Below are 19,793 nucleotides of genomic sequence, written 5' to 3'. Positions count from 1 at the left end.
AGCTCTCAGGATCTCTCTTTCCTCAGAGCCCCGGAGGTCTGGGACCCATGGCTCTTCCCCTTGTTCCAGCTGGGAGATCACATCAGGTTTGGAAACTACAATCCCTGCTCAGATGAAAGAAAACAAAGGAGTTCGGTTAAGTTCATCAAACTTTTTCATAAAAAACATTCTATTAAATTAACTGTAATACTTAGTGTGACCTGGTGTGCCTGGGCTAGTTCTCACTGAAAATGCCAAGATCAGGGCAGGCTGAAAAAGAGACCACCCACACAGGCTACTGAGAAGCTGAAAAAAGAAATCACACAGCCCCCTTTATTGCATCCCAGTTCTCTGACTCACAGTCAGCATCTAGATCCAGCACAGTGAGAGGTTATTTAAAAACTGCTCACATAAACAAAATGATCTTCTGACCCCAAAGGTCAGCCACGTTACCAGGTCAGTATAGGTTTGGATCTTACCCAAAATACCACACTCCCGGCCAATCCTTTAGCATCTAAACTAAAGGATTAAACGAAATAAGATAGAATGAAGTGAAATGGGAAAGCAGTCAGATACATTCCAAAATGGATAGATCAGGTTCTTAGCCGTATTAGTGAGTTGCCGGTGTGAAAGTCTGTCGGGAACACATCCACAGCTTGGATGGGTCATTCAGTCCTTTGTTCCAGGGTTCAGTTTGTAGAGAAGTTGCTCCAGAGGCAGGAAGGAGGATTGATGACAAAACGGAGATGATGCAGCTGCGCTTTATATTCCTTTTGCTATGTGACTTGTTCTTCCTGTGTCCCAAACACAAGATTCACAGCACATGGCATGGAAAAGCCTTGGAGTTCTCATTACACAGGCTTACCCGGGAATGTCTTACTGACTCAATAGGTGTATCCCCTTGGTCCTTTCCATGGGCTCATTGTACAGCTGATGACCCTCAATGGGCCATCGAACAGGCTAGGCAGTGTTGATGCCAATATGTCTGGAGGTGTCACCCAGAAACACTGCCCAAGTCTGGAAATACAGATATACCCTACATATCTATAACTCACAATACAAAAGTGATCGAAACATAGAAACAAAATGATCATACTTGGAAAATCATAACATTTTCACTGACACCTTTCATGGCATATCTAGCCCGATTCATTGCAATTTTATCAGATTTTATTATTTTATTATTAATACCAAAGTGTCTCACAATTCCATACAGTGTCACACTTGGAAACCAGTGAATTTCCAGGTCCATGAAGATGCCGAACACTATGCTTAGAGGGATTGAAATACCCACAAAGCTGATGGGAACACAAACACAGACACTGTGTCAATCTGTACCCCTGTGTTCACTCTTCTAGAAAATTATGATCAATTTTGTACCCAGTGTGGCTTGTGAGGTATCATTTGAAAACCCATAACCTACTGGATATTATCCTCCTGTGAAAATGTGCTGTAAACACTGTCAAACACTGTGAGGTGAAATCACTGATGTTTCTTTTCACCTCTCTTGAAAAGTGCAGGAACTTCCAGTTCCATTGGGAATATTCATTCCCTTCCCCCCAGCCCTTATCCTAGATCTGGGGGGTGAGAGAGGTGGGAAGAGGGTCAGCACTGCCACACAATGGTCTCTTCCACAGCATTCTAGACTCATTTCTGAAATCTGGTCTGATTGAGACCATTGTTAATCCAGAGTCACTGTATGGAAAGACAAGGAGTGACTCCAGATGGACAGTGGGGCAAATGAGAGCAGCAATTCTCCCTGTGAGGAGGGGTTCTCATTAGCTGCTCTCCCCAGAGAGCTAAAGGAGGGAAGCTGCTTAGATGTTCTGTCCCTCTCTGCTCAGGATATTGGGGTTCAGCTTCCTGGATCAGATGTTGCAGCCTTCATTGTGATCTGGGAGACCAGGCTTGGCAGCTGCTGCTCCCCCAATGGGGTTCTGTGCTGGCAACTGACCTTAGTTAAAGCTTCTTTTCTGCCCAGCCCAGGTAATGACTTTCTCCAACTGGTACTAGCCCCTTGTGGGAGACCTGGGCCCTGTTAATACGAATTCTACCACAGACTCCAGGTAACTGAAAGACCTCAGGGAAAGTGCTGGGGATTGGCAAGAAAGTGACTATGCACAAACAGCCCTTCCTCGTTTCTCCTCCCATTAGCAATTGCCAGGAGAAAATCCAGCCATAGGAGAGCAAAACCCCCGGGAATGGGACTTTCCCAGCCAGAGGGGCAGGGAGAGAGGACAGGGGAAGGAGAGACTGAAAGGGGCAGTGGGAGAAATGAGTGGAGGGAGAGATTTCCAGCTCTCTAGTCCACCCAGACACATGTATTGCTGCATCCCTGGGCAGAACCACTTTCCAGTGAACAAAACAAGGATCAGAGAGAGGAAAAGCCAGGTCCTGACTCCATATTCCCCTGCTGGGGTGTGGCTGCCGTGGGGTCGGTGTCCGAGGGAATCCCCCAGTGACTCCTTTGGTTCTGCTCTTTTCTAGCCTTGTGTTCAGAGACATTGTTATGAGGTCAGGGGAGGGAGAAGAGAGGTTAAAAATCTCTCTGTGGGCTTAGCCTGGCAGAAGGGGCCAGGTCTACAGTGTAATAACATGCTTGATCTCTTTCTCAGCATGGCAGAATCTAGGGTGTCTGTCTGCAGGGAAAGGGCCTGGGAGAATCATCTGGTGAAATTAACTAAAGCCTGTTCAGATACCCCCACAACTGTCCTTCTCACCCAGACAGGTTGTAGAATGACGTCCATTTTTTGCTCCAGCTCATCTCATCCTCCCATGGGAGAGGGAAGAGAAATGGGTGCAGGGGAGCCTGTTAAGGTAGGGATTATCGGGAGGTTGCTGGTGGGTTCCTGCAGGGCGGGAGAGGGACAGCAAATACACCAGAGATGGGAAGATTTGCACAGTCTGCTTTGGAGGTTGGAGCGGGGCAGGAAATGCACAGGGTGGGGAAGGGAGGAGGACAGCTTGAGATAAACCTGCTGGGAGTTGTTTATTAAGTGGCCTAGATTCTAGGAACAAGCCCATGAAATTAGGTGGTGGAAATACCCTAATTTGTGAAACTGAGAATAACCCACCTTCATAGAGCTAGTCAAACTGACCAGACTCCCAGTGCAGGAGCCTGACCTGACTAACCAGCGGCTGCTGTGAGATATGAAGGGGGAACCCATCAGTGAGGTTTAGGGGAGCTGCCTCTCCCTTCATATCCAGCTCCTCACGATGAGGTTATTGGGCTTCCTACCAGGGAGCTCTCCCTTGACCCTGCTCGGACCTCCATCTCCTATATCGGTCGGTGGCTAGTAGCGGGGTGATGGATCTGCTGAGAGAGACAAAGGGCTCTCTCTTGGTCCCCTTAACGTGGTGTTTCCAGGACGCTCGTTGCAGGGTGGGGGTGGGACTCTGTTAACTATGATCCACCCAGAGCTTGCATTTGATTGGCTCCTCTCCCCCACAAAGAGTGGGGCTGAGACTGGGACATCACGTACTGAGTGTTGGACTCTTACTCTTTCAGGGACCGGTGACCTTCGAGGAGGTGGCTGTGTATTTCACCAGGGAAGAGTGGGCTCTGCTGGACCCCACTCAGAGAGCCCTCTACAGAGATGTCATGCAGGAGAACTATGAGAATGTGACCTCATTGGGTAAGGATTCCCGTCCCCTTGGTTCTTGGAATAGGAAATGAAGAGATAAGGTTCATGCCAACCTCACAATGCCACCTCTACTCTGCCCTGTTTCAGCATCACCCCCATATGCCATTGACACACACACTGCCACAGGCCCTCTCCTGCTGCAGAACATTTTGGGAACAGAGCACAGGAGCCGTATCACACAGTGTCAAATAGCTCCTGTTTGCTCAAGGGAACTTCTTTGAGATTGGATGACCATATCTGCATGGAGTATTCGAGATGTGGGCGTACCATGAGTTTATATAGAGGCAATAGGAGATTTTCTGTCTTATTACCTATCCTTTTCTTAATGATTCCCCACATTCTGTTCACTTTTTTTCACTGCTGCTGCAGATTGAGTGGATGTTTGCAGAGAACTATCCACAGTGACTCCAGGGTCTCTCTCTTGAGTGGAAACAGCTAATTTAGACCCCACCTTTCTGTATATATAGTTGGGATTATGTTTTCCAATGGGCTGCAGTATGTGTTATCCTGACATCTAGTACTGCTGAGATCCTGAATTCAGTGATATCCCTGCCCTTCCTGTTCCCTTTCTCCACCGAAACCCTATCAGCCCATGCTTACTGTTCCCAGCCTTACCAATGACTCTCTCATTTGTCTCTAGTCTCTGGACCTTCTCTATCAAGCAAGAAGCAGTGCCAGGGAGACTTGCCCTCTCTCTGGAGTCTTTGATTTCTGGGACATGGATTTACCTTCTCTGTGTTTTAGGAGACTCTTTGAAATTGAGTGTCTGTGATATTAACCACAGTGCAACCTGGACTGTTGAACAGCTCTGTCCCCTCAGTTCTCAAGCTGGGGTGCCTTTTCCACTGCTCTACTATGAGAGCAGCCACTCCTGGGCAGTTCACACACAGCCTCCAGCATGTAACTCACTCCCAGCTACACAGTTTTGAGTGCTGCTAGTCAGTGACTCACAAATTACAGTACCTCACAGAAGAACCCCAGAAAATTCTCTGCTCCCTGACTTTCCCCAGAAATGTGCATCTTTCCCTGTCCAGCACACTCCTGAACAACGCAAGCTCATATGAAGTCTGTCATTTCATCAGAGTAAAATGACATGCGCCAGCCTTGTTATCCCAAATGGAGTTTCCAAAACAGTTTAATACAAACACACTGGTTAGATAAAGAATAAAACAAGATTGTTAACTATAAAAAAATGTTAAGATACAGATAATAAAGCATAAAGCTCAGAATTGTTAACAAAAGAAATGCAAGATAAAACACAAACTAATGTCTAAGTTAACAAGCTGAAACGGATTCAAGGCAAATGTTTTTCTCACCCTGTGCTGAAACAGGCTGGTTTTCCTTTCAGCCAGGACTCAACCTAACCCACCCCTGCCGCCCGCGTTCAGCTCTTCAGGAGTTGTCATGAGCAGAGGGAAAGGGCAGAGAGAGAGAGTCTCAAGCATTTTCCTCACCTGTTTTTAGAATTCAGTCGTTTGTACTAGAAACCACTTCAGTTCTCAGCTCAGTCACGGAGACAGGCTGTCTGTTGGAGATGTGAGAATTGTGCTGGAAAGTCTACAGAAAGAGTTTTGGAGTTTTGGTCAAGCTAGTAGGCCTAAAGTATTAGCTGAGCTTGTTTCTCTGTGTAAAGGGCAGAGAAAGGCAAAGTGGAATGGAAAGTCCCCAAAATTGGGGAACAATGGTTTAGTGTGCCGAAGGGGCCTAAGTAGGTGAAGTGGAAAGTCCCCAAACACACTGATTTGCAATAACCGAGATTGTGAAACATAACCACAGTGGAAGTGTTAGAAAACTCAAACTACAAACTAGAGTAAGAAAGCAATAAGAGGATAGGCCGAATATGGAAAAATGATTGTTCAGCTTGTTTTTGACCTGCATCATATTTTGCAATATATTCCAAATAAGGTAATTAATGTGCAACCTATGTGTTTGTGGTTTTAAGCTTTAAAAGGCTTGTGTGATTTTTAGCTCAGGGGGACAGCATTTCAATAGCTGTCCGCTCCTGCATGCTTGTAACTAAGAAAAGAGCCTCAGGCTGAGCTGATTCAAAATCAGTCGTGTGGTCATTTTCCACAACAGCTTCAAGAGGTCCCTGTGATGGAATGTAAATGTATTCTTCACACCTTCCTCCTGCAGGAGAATGGCTTTTTGACCAGCTGTTTGCCTTGCTGTCTCTGAGGAAATGGTCTCTGGGTGTTCCCCAGAACTGTAACTTTTTCAGTAATATCATACTGTAAAATCTCATAACTTTACATACAGTGTTACTACACATTTTAACAGGAGGATAATATTTCGTAGGTTATGGGTTTTCCAATGATACCTCACAAGCCATACTGTGTACAAAATTGATCATAATTTTCTAGAAGAGTGAACACAGGGGTACAGATTGTGTCTGTGTTTCTGTTCCCATCAGCTTTGTGGGTATTTCAATCCCTCTAAGCATAGTGTTCGGCATCTTCATGGACCTGGAAATTCACTGGTTTCCAAGTGTGACACTGTATGGAATTGTGAGACACTTTGGTATTAATAATAAAATAATAAAATCTGATAAAATTGCAATTAATCGGGCTAGATATGCCATGAAAGGTGTCAGTGAAAATGTTATGATTTTCCAAGTATGATCATTTTGTTTCTATATTTCGATCACCTTTGTATTGTGAGTTATAGATATGTAGGGTATATCTGTATTTCCAGACTTGGGCAGTGTTTCTGGGTGACACCTCCAGACATATTGGCATCAACACTGCCTAGCCTGTTTGATGGCCCATTGAGGGTCATCAGCTGTACAATGAGCCCAAGGAAAGGACCAAGAGGATACACCTATTGAGTCAGTAAGACATTCCCGGGTAAGCCTGTGTAATGAGAACTCCAAGGCTTTTCCATGCCATGTGCTGTGAATCTTGTGTTTGGGACACAGGAAGAACAAGCCACATAGCAAAAGGAATATAAAGCGCAGCTGCATCATCTCCGTTTTGTCATCAATCCTCCTTCCTGCCTCTGGAGCAACTTCTCTACAAACTGAACCCTGGAACAAAGGACTGAATGAGACAGCCAAGCTGTGGATGTGTTCCCGACTGACTTTCACACCAGCAACTCATTAATACTGCTAAGAACCTGATCTATCCATTTTGGAATGTATCTGACTGCTTTCCCACTTCACTTCATTCTATCTTATTTCGTTTAAATCTTTAGTTTAGATGCTAAAGGATTGGCTGGGAGTGTGGTATTTTGGGTAAGATCCAAACCTATACTGACCTGGTAACGTGGCTGGCCTTTGGGGTCAGAAGATCATTTTGTTTATGTGAGCAGTTTTTAAATAACCTCTCACTGTGCTGGATCTAGGTGCTGACTGGGAGTCAGAGAACTGGGATGCAAGAAAGGGGCTGTGTGATTTCTTTTTTCAGCTTCTCGATAGCCTGTGTGGGTGATCTCTTTTTCAGTCTGCCCCGATCTTGGCATTTTCAGTGAGAACTGCCTCTGGCCCACCAGGTCACACTAAGCACTGAAGTTAAATAAACAGAATCTTTTTTATGACAAAGTCTTATGAAATCAACTGAACTCCTTTGTTTTCTTTCATCTCAGCAAGATTTCCTCTTACCCAGCCTGATATGATCTCCCAGCTGGAACAAGGGCTCTGAGGAAAGAGAGATCCTGAGGGCTCCCCGCACAGGTGAGAAAACATTAAACCAACTCAGAATCTGTAAGTGCCTGAAGGAAACATCTGGTATGCCCAGCAAAGCCCTTGGGAGGTCTCTCAGTTCATTATTGTCCTTAGCAGGAGTTGTATCCTCAGGGTAAATATAGCTCATGGCTTCCTGTAGATCCTAGAAGACACCAGGCATTAGCTTCTTCCGTTCCCCCTGCATATTTGGATAGGATGTGAAGGCTGAATTCATCCCCCTCCTCTGTCCTATTTAGGGGAAAAGTTTGGGGGAGTTCAGTTCCTGGTTTTTATTTGACCTGTCTTCAGCGCCTGTTTTGGTTTGGTCTTCCCCTTTCCATCCCTGTTTTGAGGTTTCTGTCTCTATCGCAGCAGGTGATGCAATGACATGTGAGAAAGAGGAGCAGAATTCTCAGCAGGGAAATCTTGAGCAAGTGGATAAACACAGAGCATTATCGCAAAGATCGGAAAGGAATGTGTCCAGGAGTAATGAGGAGGGAAACTCTTTTGAGATTCAGCACAGACCAGAAAGAGTGCAAGGAAACCAGGCAGGGGAGAAATTGGGTAAATGTATTTCCTCTCGGGGAACTCAGAAGGTCCTCATGGAAACCACAACACACTAAGAAATCCTTAGGCAAAAGAGAAAAAATACATGCACTAAGTGTGAGAAAAACTTCATTCACAGATCAAGGCTTTCTGTTCATCTCAGTATCCACACAGGGGAGAGGCCCTACGAATGTCGTGAGTGTGCGAAAACCTTCAATAACAGCTCAAACCTGATTACCCATCAAAGAATTCACACAGGGGAAAGGCCGTATACATTCTGTGAGTGTGGGAAAACCTTCACTTGCAGATCAGGCCTTTCTGTTCATCAGATTATCCACACAGATGAGAGGCCCTATGAATGCCGTGAGTGTGGGAAAAGCTTTATTACTAGCTCAGCCCTTTCTAGACATCAGAGGATCCACACAGGGGACAGGCCCTATGTATGCAATGATTGTGGGAAAACCTTCAATCACAGCTCAAATCTTATTACCCATAAAAGAATTCACATAAAGGAGAGGCCCTATAAATGCTGTGAGTGTGGAAAATGCTTCACTCACAGATCAGCCCTCTTTGAGCATCAGAGAATCCACACAGGGGAGAGGCCCTATGAATGCCGTGAGTGTAGGAAAAGCTTCACTGATGGATCCGCCCTTTCTAGACATCAGAGGATCCACACAGGTGAAAGACCCTATGAATGCAGTGAGTGTGGGAAAACCTTCAATCGCAGCTGAAACCTTATTACCCATCAAAGAATTCACACAGGGGAGAGGCCATATACATGCTGTGAGTGTGGAAAATGCTTCATTAAGAGTTCAGCCCTTTCTGAGCATCAGAGAATCCACACAGGGGAGAGGCCCTACGAATGCTGTGAGTGTGGGAAAACCTTCTCTTGGCTCTCAGTCCACGTTAGCCATCAGAGAATCTGTCACGGAGATCAACAATGTAACAATCTTTAGGGCTATCAAGACTTTCTTTTCTTTAACACTTTTCCTGATTCCCACATAGTAACTTTTAAAGCTCTTTGAACTGTTTGCAGCACCATTATCCCTCAGCTTGTCCAGATGAGTGGCCCATTTTTGCCTTTTGCAGTTCGCCCTCTTTTGAGATGGACCTATTTGTCCTTTCTATTGTCCCACAAGTAATTTGAGTGTGCCCTTCCTATGAGGAACCAGGGAACGTCACATTTGTACCATTCCTCCTATTGCAAAGTTATTGTTAGTCACCAATGATACAGATTGTATCATTGCCAGTTGTTCTCACATTGCTCTGGGTTGTGCTGAAGAGCAGTTATATTGGGAATTTTTCAAATTAGATGTAAATGAAGAGGAGCAGGGGCAGGAAAAATGTGTCATTTCAGCTTCCGTGACACTGGAAGGAGATGGGGTGACTCAAAGATTCCCTCCTTCCCCTTCACTGCAGAACTGTTACCTTTTGCCTGGGCCATGCAGAGTTTATGTTCATCACATTCTATACATCCACTTCTCATAAGTGTCACGTGATGAAGCATTCTCTGTTGTCTGTGCTTGCAGATGATGTTTTTACTACTTTAATCCTATATCAGAATCGCTGTGACTGGAGATGAGTGTCAAAAGTCCTGGGAGGGGAATTCAAATGGATTCCAAATAGAGTGTGATCATTTAGAGTTTAAATCCCAGCTTCCATCTGTTGTAAATCCACTTCTGGGAAGAGGGCTGTTTTTCCCTTATTATGGGAATGCTAGAATAATAAAAAATTTGTAAATAACATAACTGACTATGGAGACAGGGATGAGAGAAGCAGGTTTGAATGGATCAGAGGACAATGTGGTGGGAGAATCTCTTGTCCCGGTTCTGAATAATCAGATGTAACCTGCTCCGGAATTTCATTTGACACTTTCTTTGTAATGTATTCTCTCTCTGTGATGTGGGTTTCTATCTTTCCTGAAGGCTGTGTTTGGTCACCCAATTTGATATTAATTCATTTTGATAGGATGTAGCTCAGGTTTATTGAAGAATTTAAGACAATGACCCTTTGCTAAGTCCGCATTTATGATTTCAGCTTTGCTTTTTCCCCATCCCTCTATGATGACATGGAGAAAGTTGAAGTGCAGTTCTATCAACAGGAGTGAACTCTCTAATTTACTGGACAGGCTAACAAAGAAACAGCAGTGATTTAAAATCTCCACTCAGAAATGGTGAACAACAGCACAACCCCAACTAACTGAAGGAAGTGTATATGATCACAGTGTATTTCAGTTGTTTAAGGCAATATTGTCTCCGATGATCTGGGAAGAGAATTCCATGGTAAGTGGTTTTGAACTAGGCAAAATGCTCATGTGTTTGGTTCCCAAAGCGTTTGTAACCCAGGCCCTACAGAAGATCTCTCCTAGCTAATCCTATGCTATGGGAAATGCAGCCGTTCATGACACAGATGTTGAGGAAATAGAAGTGGAGTTCTTGTCGAATTTATACTTTGTACGTTCTAAAGATGTGTATAAAATAAAACCAGTGTTGAAAATGTAATATCTTCAGAAAAATGCCCACTTTTTAATAGAATCTCCAGCTGTGGTAACTAACGAAGATTCTGATCCAGGCCTGTATCCAGTCCCTTCCCTGGACCTGTGCCACTGAATTAAAGAAAAACTAGATGTGTTTCAGGAAACCATTCCTCATCAACACTGCTGAGATTTTAAGTGGTTTTTTTAAAGGATTCTACTTCAGAGAAGTGTAAATTTCCCCTATCCGAGACCAAGGATTTGCAAAGAGCTGAGGTTAAAAGAGTCCACACCCAGTTCTTGGTTTCCACCCCAGTAAAGGAAGCTATGGTGACCCAAGGAAAATTGTTTGTACAACTCCACTTCCTACTTCAGTGTCCCTGATTACACTTCCAAAGTATGCCAGGGTTAGACTGAGAAGAGTCATCCTTCACTGTTTGGATGCAAAGAGGGAGTGCTTCATACGACATTCCTTCCCTGCGGATCCCAAACTGGCTGCCTGGCTGGGTAACAAGGACTTTCAGGCTGTAGAAATGATGGTAAACAATGAGGCAACGAATTTGTCAGCCTCCAATTTCAGACTTCCAGATACTCGCTAGTTGAGTCCTGATACTATGGCTTTGTGTCTGATGCTGTGGCTACACAATTAAGCTGATCTTGGCACACCTGTACCAAAGTAGCTGCGCTGCTGTAGCACTGCTATTACAGATGCTCTAAGCCAATGGGACAGATTTCTCACATCGGACTTGATTAGTGCAGCCCCCGCAAGCAGCGGTGGCTTTGTTGGCAGGAGAAGCTCTCCCGCTCATGTAGCACTATCTACACAAAGGGTTAGGGCTCTGTTACTACGTTGCTCAGCTGTGTGGATTTTTCACACCCCTAAGCAATATAGTTATCCCGATAAATGTCTTTAGTGTAGACCAGAGAGGTTTCTCTTGTGCTTTATGCATTTACATTACTTCTCTACCTCCTCCTACTTTGAAAGATTAGAAAGTGTGAAAAGAGAGGTATATTTCTCCATGATGCAAAGATTTCGACATAGAAGACCCCTTCTACCAACACGTATGGCAGAAGATCCTGAGATGTATGAAGTCACAGAAGTGGCTGGGTCCTACATTGGGACAAACCACAATAAGAACCAGGGTTCAGTTGTTGGCAATGGGGATTAAAAGAAAAGTAACATATGACAACAATTTGTGATCTTTGAATATGTTGTTGTTACCAATTAAAATGAAATTATAGGTGAAGTTATTGGTTAAAGAGTAAGAGACTGTGTGATAATCTGAATTATTTTGGAAAACTGAAAGTTGTCTTGTTTTTGTTAGTCATACAGGAAATGATGGCTAATTTTGAAAAGTTAATTTGATTTAATTTACCCTGGTTCCTCAACTGTTGCTACAGCTCTAGTACCCATCAATCCAAAGACTGAGAGAAATGGAGAGTTCCAACCATTGTCCTTTTAGTATCTTATTGTTCCTCTCTCTGTTTTTTGTGCTGGCCTTTCTCTTCTATCATTTTCTCCCTTTGTTTAGTTGATAGCAGTTGGTATCCATCACTCACATTTGTTTGTTTAAATCTCTATCCGTTAAATAATTTTTTGCTTGTTCAATAACTGTACTCAAGTGCTGCGTGAGATACTAGTTTTACCGTGGACCCTTGCTACTGTATCTTGGGATACTTCAGTAAGAGAGGATCTGGGATTTCACCAAATATCTGATGGACACACTGAAGGAACTCAGGGGTTAGGGTGGCTGCTGTAACTCAGAGGAGGGTCCTTGAGTTCCAGCAGGCTGGTGAGTTTGGTCACTAACATCCAGCTGCCAAATGCAAAACTCCCTCTTCCTTGTGGCAGGTGGCAACAAGGAGACTCATAGCCCTCAGTACCCTGAGAAAGGTCACAGTGTGTCTCTATGTTGATCCACCTGTCAAATTCGCACAGGGAAAGCTCCCAATAGCACAGAACTCTGCCCTATGAAATCATGGAACATGTGCACTTCGCTCTGTGAAAGCATGTAAAGAATCCAAGCTCTGGAGGACAGGGTTTGGGTCCAGAGTGACCTAGACATATTGGAGGATTGGGCCAAAAGAAATCTGAGGAAGTTCAACAAGGAGAAGTGCAGACTCCTGCACTTAGGATGGAAGAATCCTATGCACTGCCACAGGCTGGGGACTGACTGAGTGAGGGGGGATTTGATAGCAGCCTTCCACTACCTGAAAGAGCAGGATTGTGGAATCTCTCCTAGCCACTTTTGTTGGGCTGGGCAGGCAGCCTGGAAGCCTTTCTAGAAGACAATTGGGAACTGAGTTAGAAAAATCAATGTGGAAACCAGAACCTCAGGTTTAGACTCATTTGTTTATAATATTAAATCTTCAATTCTAGTGTCCCGGTCAATACAATTGCTTCAGCCTGATAGTTGCCCAAAGGGAAACTTAACTTCTCTCCAAAGGGAGTGGAGAGAAAACACTTTTCAGAGGCCAAGAGAGACAAGGCGAGTGAGGGTAAGAGCTTGTAGAGGACCAACCTCTGTTGGTGAAAGAGACAAGCTTTGGAGCTAATCCAGCACCCTGCTTCAGTTTTGTGTTGCCTGAAAGGTCGTCTGTTTCCTAAACAGCAGTTAGAACATAAGAACCGCCATACAGAGTCAGACCAGTTCATCTAGCCCACTGTCCAGTCTTCTGAAAATGACCAATGTCAGGCGCCCCCCCAGAGGACCCATGGGACCAACATGGATACAACAACACCGCAACCAAGGTTAAAAGTCAATGCACGTGGGAGAAGCATCTTGTGTTTCATTCCTTATGTGCTAGTCCCATTCTGTTGCCATCTCCTTTTCTTTCTTTCTGTTAAAAGCTTTGGTGTTTTGCACAGAAACATTATTTCCCCAGGAGAGACCCAGGAGTGGTGGCTGCATTCCGGTAACAAACAGCCAGTAGAAGGGGGCAGACAAAGGCCTTTAGGACGAGGCATCCCTCACTGTCAAAAAATCATCTTGCTCCTGCAGGTGACTGGCAGCCTGAATTTGTTCCTTATCCTCCCAGAGTCTGCGGGGCTGGAATCAGAACTACCCAGCCCCTCCATATGTAGCAGGAACAAACATAAACCTTGTCTTTAAAACAAGCTGTTCCCTTCCTTCTCAGGGAAGATTTTTCTATGAGTGAAGTTGCTTTTCGGTTCCCCTCTCCTGGGGTGGGGTCAGCTCCCAATGAGCTCTGATTTCACCTTTGCCCCCTTTCATTCACTCTGGGATCCGAACTCTGCTCCCTGCCGTCAGGCAACTTCCAGCCCATCCACCCTGCTCATTAATTCCATGGTCATATATCACCCCCTTTGCCAGCACACAGAGCATGCTAGAAAGCTACTCATAATAGATGCATTGGTGCTATAGTATTGTGCATAGGTGCTGTCCAAACAGTTGATCTGGGTTTGAGTCCCAGCCAGTGCAATAATGGCTTTTTGTCTTCTGTCTCCTCGTCTGGAAGTGGTTTAATTTCAGTCACATTGTGTTACAATCACATCCATAGAATGAGACAATAAGTGTGTCAAAGTCCAGCAGGTCATACACGATGGAGGCACACAAGGGGCTGGAATGTTTTCATCTGAGAAAGACAGAACACTTGGAAACCTGCATCTCCCATTCCCTGGCCTTCCGTGTTCTGATTCCAGCTGTGTGAGCTGTTTGTATGATGTTCTGGCATGATGGGGAAATAAAGTATTGAGTCAGTTTTTGCTCCTGCAGATTCCTTTGCGGTTACAATTATAATGACATGAACAAAAGGGAGGCAAAATAAAAATAATCCCCAAATTGCAATACAGGTGGGGAAAGAGAAGATCACGGTTAAGACAAATACATGAAAATAAAAATACTAAAAGGGAAAGAGATCAGGTCTGTGGAGATCCCCTTGATATTTGAACTCACATTGTTAGAATCAAAGTTCAGACTTGACACTGGAAAACCTGCAACTACCTGTCTCTCTGAACACCTGTGATGAACAAGATCGAGTTGGGACACCGGTTCTGCTTCAATCATGTATTGTCTCTCTGTTCTCTCTTTCTTTTCCCCGCAATTCCTCGTATCCAATGTTTCTGCCTTTCTCCTCTTGTTCCCTCTCCCCCTTCCCTTTCCCAGTGGCAGCGACTCACAGGGCTTCTCCCCTGGTAGCTGGTGCTCATTATCAATCAAATAAATCAAAACATTTTCACCAGCAAGTGGATTTAGCCCAGGACCCTCAGAGTCAGCAGCTGTTATACCCCCACTGAGCTCTCTGGTCAGGTATCCTAGCACTGGAAGCCTCCTGTGTAGATTCTAAAATAGCGTTTTTGCAGCAGGGGGCTGAAATATTGGACTGGACATTGTAGATCCACCGTTATTTTATTGAATTGCTTCAAAGCAGCAAGTATAGAAAGTTTCCTAAGTGTCAGGCTCTCTGCCATGGAAACAGCTGCCCCTGCTCTCCAGGAGTCTGTGTGTTCCACCCAGCAACGTACAAATCTGCTCCGAGCTGAAGGGGGGTCAGACAGTGACAGTAACGCAAATCTTCAGACAATTAACCCAAGACCCTTCCTTTCTTGAACCCAGGACGTGCCAGTCACTTCTTAGCCATGGCGTTATCTTCATCTTCAAATACCTCTCAGGACATTTCACAGAGAGAGTGGAACACCCCCCCCCCCCCATGGCTCCCTGTTGAGGCATTGTACCGCACCTGCCCCTGGACACTGTCTGGTTTTATACTCCTAGAGCTTTTTCTCTTCAAACCCCTTATCCCAATCTCTGGGCCACCGCCACATTTCAGAGTTTAGAATTTACACTCATCACCCTCGTATGGCACTTTCCATGTGAATGAGACAAAGCAATGGGGGAAGCTCTGTGGCTAATGAAAACCGGTGTGTTGGGTGAGGCCTGAACTCCTAACCCCAGCAGTGCGCCTCCCTCACTAACCAGTTGTATCCCTGTAGGTGCTTCATACACAAGCTTGGAAAGTAGGCAGTTACCTGTGTCTGTGATTAACAAAGTTGGTGGCTAATTGAAAGGCTGATTGTTCAAACCCAAGTGAAGATAGAGGTGTTTCGCTTTTTTTTGAAGAGAATCCAGTACATTTTAACAGGCAGGAAAATGCCTCAATTCTGGCCTAGCCTCATTGGGCAAGCATAAGGAATGACTTCACCAGATGTGTTGGTGGTATAAGGGTAAGCATAGCTGCCTTTTGAGCAGTTGACCTAGGTTCAATTCCCAGCCACCACACTGAGGTGCTGTTCTCTCAGTTGGAAACTAGTTTAATTTCCGTCACATTGTATCAGTTTATCAATGGAATGAGAGAATCAATGTTCTGCAGGTCATTAAACACCCAGTGAAGGAAGAAAGGGGCAGGACTATACAGTGAGCTGGTGGAGTCACCCTGGTATTACAATGTTTGGGTTCTTTTTCTTTACTTCCCTCTCCCTTTTAGACTCAGAGCATTTAAGGTTAGAAGGGACCAGTGTGATCATCTAGTCGACCTGCTGCACCTTGCAGGCCAAAAGAGCCCACTCACCCACTCCTGTAATAGACCTGAAAGGGGAGGCAGCTCTGTGCTCTGCCCCTACTCCAGGCAGCGCATAGAGGCCCTCTGCCCCCCTCCCACAATGGGTGTGCAGAGATGTGCCAGCAGCACTAAGATGGCTCCCTGCCCACTCTGCCTCTGTCCCTCTGTGCCGCTTCCAAAAGTGTCTGGCGTTTCCCAGCATCCCCTGGGGTGGGGGGAGTGTCTCCATGTGCTGCCTCTGCCCCGAGAACCAACTCCACAGCTCCCATTGGCCAGGAATTGCAGCCAATGGGAGCTCTGGGGGCCGCGCCTGCAGGTAGCGGCACATGGAGACTCACTGTCCCCGCTGACCTGAGAGCTGCTGTCACAGGGTTGTGTGTACTGGTCACTTCGGGAGTTGCAGTGCCCGGGGTAAGCACCACCCCCTCCTGCACCTCAACCCCCAAGCAGAAAGCCCGCACCCCGCACCCAAATTTCCTCCCAGAGCTTTGCTTGTCTTCCTTTCACCCAGAACCATCCTTCCTCTCCTGGATTGCAAGTAGCCATCCTTAGGAAGCCACGAGGCAGGCACAGGATCCTGCCTCCCAGCAGCCAACTGCACCTCCCCAGACTTTGCAGAATGAATGATGGCGCTCTACTAACCCCACTTAGCCGCACTGAGGGGCTTAGCTTCTGCCCTGCCTTCCTCAGCTCGACTTTCCTCTTTTGCCCCATTCTTGCCTCACTTCCTCCTTTGGCAAGTCACACAAAGGAGGCCAGCAGGAAGAGCTGGTCTCCACCAGCCAACCTCCCAGGGCAGAGGAGACCAAGCCACAAGGCTCCAAAAGGTGACTGACCCAGATCCTCTAGCTTTCCTCTGCTGATGCCAAGGCTCTTTCTCAGCTCATTTCCCCAGCCTCTGTCCTTCAGTGGTTGGGTTTATCACAGTTATATGCCAGTGGCAGCAGTAGGAACTTTGCTAGACAGCCAGGGAGGCTGGGAAAAGTAAGCAAATTTGTTCTTGCCTGTTTTTGAACCAGGTACCTTTTGCATGTTAGGCAAATGTGAGCACCACTACACTACAGAAACTCTGTTAGAAAATCATGCCCCTCTCTTCATAAGAGTATAAGAATGGCTATACTGGGTCAGATCAAAGGTCCATCCAGCCCAGTGTCCTGTCTGCCAACAGTGGCCAATGCCAGGTACCCCAGAGGGCTTGAACCTAACAGGCAATGATCAAGTGATCTCTCTCCTGCCATCCATCTCCATCCTCTGACAAGCAGAGGCTAGGGAAACCATTCCTTTACCCATCCTGGCTAAAAGCCATTCATGACTTAACCTCCATTAATTTATCTAGTTCTCTTTTAAACCCTCTTATAGTCCTAGCCTTCACAACCTCCTCAGGCAAGGAGTTCAACATGTTGACTGTGCACTGTGTGAAAAAGAACTTCCTTTTGTTTAAAACCTGCTGTGCATTAATTTCATTTGGTGGCCCCTAGTTCTTATATTATGGGAACAAGTAAATAATTTTTCCTTATTCACTTTCTCCTCATCGTTCATGATTTTATGTACCTTTATCATATCCCCCCTTAGTCTCCTCTTTTCAAAAATGAAAAGTCCTAGTCTCTTTAATCTCTCCTCATATGGGACCCATTCCAAACCCTAATCATTTTAGTTGCCCTTCTCTGAACATTTTCTAGTGCCAGTATACCTTTTTTGAAATGAGGAGACCACATTTATACGCAGTATTCAAGATGTGGGTGTACCATGGATTTATATAAGGGCAAATATTCTCTGTCTTATTCTCTATCCCTTTTTAAATGATTCCTAAGATCCTGTTTGCTTTTTTGACTGCTGCTGAACACTGCATGGTCATCTTCAGAGAACTATCCACGACGACTCCAAGATATCTTTCCTGATTAACTGTAACTAAATTAGCTCCCATCATATTGTATGTATAGTTGGGGTTATTTCTCCCAATGTGCATTACTTTACATTTATCCACATTACATCTCATTTGCCATTTTTTTGCTCAATCACTTAGTTTTGTGAGGTCTCTTTGAAAATCTTCCACAGTCTGCGTTGGTCTTAACTATCTTGAGCAGTTTAGTATCATCTCCAAACTTTGCCACCTTTACTTTACTTTACCCCTGTCTCCAGATAATTTATGACTAAGTTGAATAGGATTGGTCCTAGGACTCACCATTGGGGAACACCACTAGTCACCCCTCTCCATTCTTTTTCTTCCCCTTGCTGAGAAAGAGCAGGAGAAGAAAGAAAGATCAGGTGAGTCAACTCTTGCTTGGGAGCCACCCACTGAAAATGTAAAAACAAAAAAGTAAAGCCATAAAAGACTTCAAAGTCCACCAGGCCCAACCTCTCTTCTAATATGGCAGAAAAGCCACACGTCTCCTGTCTAGGTAGGGATATCCTATTGCCCCACAAGAACTGGAAGGTCATCATGTTCAGCCTCAGCAGTACTCATGGAGCAGGGGGAAATACATGGCTGAGGAAATTCCCTGTAGCCGAAAGATAGGTCTTGAGCATCACAGCTTCGTAAGTAATTACAAGGCCTACTTACGCCACCGGCTGAGCCATTTCTCACAGGCCAGCAACTGCTTCTCCCAGTTTGCGTTCCTCACCATATACCCAACTAAATGCTAGAAGGCCCAGCTCATCAACTTGCCCACTCTTGCAGCCCTCCTCTTCCACCCTGACTGATAGGGAGGAGTATTAAGCCTCCCTCCCTTAGGCCTTTCAGCATTCATGGGGAACACCAACACCGCCCAAGTGACTTTGGGCCAGTTGGTCAACCAATAAGGCTGCCTCCTAGGCCAGGCTGCAGCCCAGCCTCAGGAGTCAGAGGAAATGGAGCTCCCATCCCTACCTACAGGAATCCAAGCACGGCCAGCCTTCTGGATCAAACATCCCCTCTTGTGCTCAAGTCACAACAGCTAGCAGGCAAAAGGCAGGCTTCCATATCATTTGAGACAGCAAGACAGAGCCTTGGAAGACCCAGCAGGATTAGGTCACACAGGAATTGTCCTCAGATCCTACTGAGACTTCAACTCAGATTGCAGGATTCAAAGTCCTGAGGGCTGCTCTTACACCATGGGACCAATAGGGAACCCCCAGATCTCTGCTGAGTTCTGGTGTGGACGACCCTGCGGGCGCAGCCCTGCATTTGCTCACCAAGTTGGCATGTAAAAGTTTGCTGCAACTCCCAGAGGCCTTTCTTAATCCAGACTGAGAGGCCAGTGGCCATGTGAGGAAATTGCCCCTTCCATCCTAGGCAGTACATGGCCCTTTCTAGGAAAGACCAAGTCCTGGAGGAAAAAAGACTGTTGCGAAATAACATCCTGAGGAGATGACTTGTTCAGTTGCTGGAGAAGTACCCTATGGGGAAACGTCCCCTCTTCACCCGAGCAGGAATTTGAACCCTGGACCCTCAGATTAAAAGTCTAATGCTCTACCAACGGAGCTAGTCAGACTCATAGAAAAAAAGGGCAAGTTTGATGCAGAAGAGAAACTAGTCAAGAAAAAGAGGGCAGAAAATTTGCAGTATTCAAGATGTGGGTGTACCATGGATTTATATAAGGGCAAATATTCTCTGTCTTATTCTCTATCCCTTTTTAAATGATTCCTAACATCCTGTTTGTTTTTTTGACTGCTGCTGAACACTGCATGGTCATCTTCAGAGAACTATCCACGACGACTCCAAGATATCTTTCCTGATTAACTGTAACTGACCCAGATCCTCTAGCTTTCCTCTGCTGATGCCAAGGCTCTTTCTCAGCTCATTTCCCCAGCCTCTGTCCTTCAGGGGTTGGGTTTATCACAGGTATATGCCAGTGGCAGCAGTAGGAACTTTGCTAGACAGCCAGGGAAGCTGGGAAAAGTACTCTACTCTTGCTTCTTTAGCAGCCCTAAGCCCATCTTGCTTCTCCATGTGGCACCCAGAGACATTCTTCTTTTTTTAGTTAAATATCAG

The 19,793-nt window shown here is 45.5% G+C and overlaps 1 protein-coding gene and 2 pseudogenes across 6 annotated transcripts in view; 2 read left to right on the top strand and 1 right to left on the bottom strand.

Moving 5' to 3' along the window:
- The window catches only part of LOC127031107 (zinc finger protein 707-like), a 769,794-nt gene that overhangs the window by 71,435 nt on the left and 678,566 nt on the right, over positions 1-19,793 (bottom strand). The gene's annotated exons all lie outside the window — the stretch shown is intronic.
- Positions 1-19,793, top strand: part of LOC127031106 (zinc finger protein 345-like) — a 565,317-nt pseudogene that overhangs the window by 39,460 nt on the left and 506,064 nt on the right.
- LOC127031658 (zinc finger protein 420-like) overlaps positions 7,334-19,793 on the top strand; it is a 54,825-nt pseudogene continuing 42,365 nt past the window's right edge.

The sequence above is a fragment of the Gopherus flavomarginatus genome, chromosome 11 (assembly GCF_025201925.1).
Source record: "Gopherus flavomarginatus isolate rGopFla2 chromosome 11, rGopFla2.mat.asm, whole genome shotgun sequence".
Lineage (NCBI taxonomy): Eukaryota > Metazoa > Chordata > Testudines > Testudinidae > Gopherus > Gopherus flavomarginatus.
The sequence above is the reverse complement of the archived record's forward strand: the minus strand, read 5'-3'. Positions and strand labels throughout refer to the sequence as shown.